This window comes from Mandrillus leucophaeus, unplaced genomic scaffold (assembly GCF_000951045.1).
Source record: "Mandrillus leucophaeus isolate KB7577 unplaced genomic scaffold, Mleu.le_1.0 Scaffold1010, whole genome shotgun sequence".
NCBI classification, from domain to species: Eukaryota; Metazoa; Chordata; class Mammalia; order Primates; family Cercopithecidae; genus Mandrillus; species Mandrillus leucophaeus.
In genome coordinates, this window is record NW_012098211.1 from 120,730 (window position 1) to 122,306 (window position 1,577).

The 1,577-nt window shown below is 44.3% G+C and overlaps 1 protein-coding gene across 5 annotated transcripts in view; it reads right to left on the reverse strand.

The window, feature by feature from the left end:
• The window catches only part of ANXA11 (annexin A11), a 54,988-nt gene that overhangs the window by 20,211 nt on the left and 33,200 nt on the right, over nt 1-1,577 (reverse strand). For 4 of the 5 annotated variants that reach the window (XM_011975642.1, XM_011975616.1, XM_011975650.1 and 1 more), the window contains one exon: nt 688-736. The exons of the other annotated variant lie outside the window; for it this stretch is intronic. The gene's annotated coding sequence lies outside the window, so the exon portion shown is untranslated. The remainder of the gene's footprint in view (nt 1-687; nt 737-1,577) is intronic. 5 annotated transcript variants of the gene reach the window in all.

Sequence of the window (1,577 nt, forward strand, 5' to 3'; positions counted from 1 at the left end):
GGATACCACCCTGTTCCTTACACCAAGTAAATTCCAGCCAGGCCAAAGAATGCAATGAAAGACCAAGAATGCAATGAAAGAAGTAGCCCCAAGAAGCAAAGGGAGAAAATAAAATTTCAGCATAAGAGACAAAATAAAAAAAAAAAAAAAAAAAAAAAAAAAAAAAAAAAAGATAAGAAAAAAACCTAGGAAAAAAGTTTTATTAATATAATAAGAAAAAGATCAACAACCACTAGAGAAACTGTCAAATGATGTGAACAGATCTGGCAGTTACAGAAAAGGAGCTGAAGATGTTTACCTTCAGCAATGTGCTGAGGAAATCACCAATTAAAAATACACAGATGTCAGCCGGGCACAGCGGCTCACGCCTGTAATCCCAACACTTTGGGAGGCTGAGGTGGGCGGATCACCTGAGGTCTGCAGTTTGAGACCAGCCTGGCCATGGTGAAACCCTGTCTCTACTAAAAATATAAAAATTAGCCGGGCGTGGTGGCAGGTGCCTGTAATACCAGTTACTCGGGAGGCTGAGGCAGCAGAATGGCTGGAACCTGGGAGGCGGAGGTTGCAGTGAGCCAAGATTGCGCCACTGCACTCCAGCCTGGGCGACAGAGCAAGAGACTCTGTCTCCAAAATAAACAAATAAATAAAATACAGAGATGTCAAAATTTTAAATTTAAAATGACACACCTTTGACTCAGCAACTCTACTTCTGTAAGTGTCTTTCCTAGACACACACCTGTGTGAAAAGTCATACAGACATGAATTTTACTACAGCCTATCTGCAACAACTCCTAAACCTCCACCAATGAGGCTGGTTAAATAAACCACAAGAGATCCAACAATGGATACTCTGTAGCTATTTCTGGAATTAGCCAGCTCTGTACATGGAAAGATGAAATGATCACCATTATTAATCAAGGTGCAGTACTGTAATGTACTAAGCTAATAAAAAACCCAGAAACATACAAACTAAATGGTTCCTGTGTGCATACGTGCACGGACCTCCTTGGAATGACACACAAGAAACGAGCTAACACTAGCTGCCTCTCGAGAGGAAAGTTGGGGCTAGAAAATAAGGCTTCCGGTTTAGATCTGTTTCCCGTGCCTTTCCGCCACACACATATATTGCCCATTAAAAAACTTCTAAAAAGGCCCAATTCAGGTGCGGATTTCTGAGCTCACTTGAGGCTAGCCTTCTGGCCCCCAAAGTCCTGGCTGGTCTTCCTAGACTAAAAGAACACACACAGGGTCCATTCAGTTCCAGGCAGCCTTGGTAACCCTGGAGGGCCTGCAGGCCAGCCTTGATGGTACTCGTGGAGTTCATTCCTGGGGTGGCTTTTAGGGGATTTCCCAGCAGGAGTCAAAATCTGCCTCCTGGCTAGGAGCTCTGCCCTGCACAGCCCCACAGGGCAGGTCGACCCCACTGTCAGCTGTGGTCCTGAAACCCTGGGTCTTCCCCTCTCCCCAAGATACACCTCTAGTCCTCCCTTCTTAGAAAGAATAGCCTCATTTTTCCCTCTACCATTCTCTGCCTGAAATAGTTTCAAGTCTGCTCCCCACTTTTTTTTTTTTTTTTT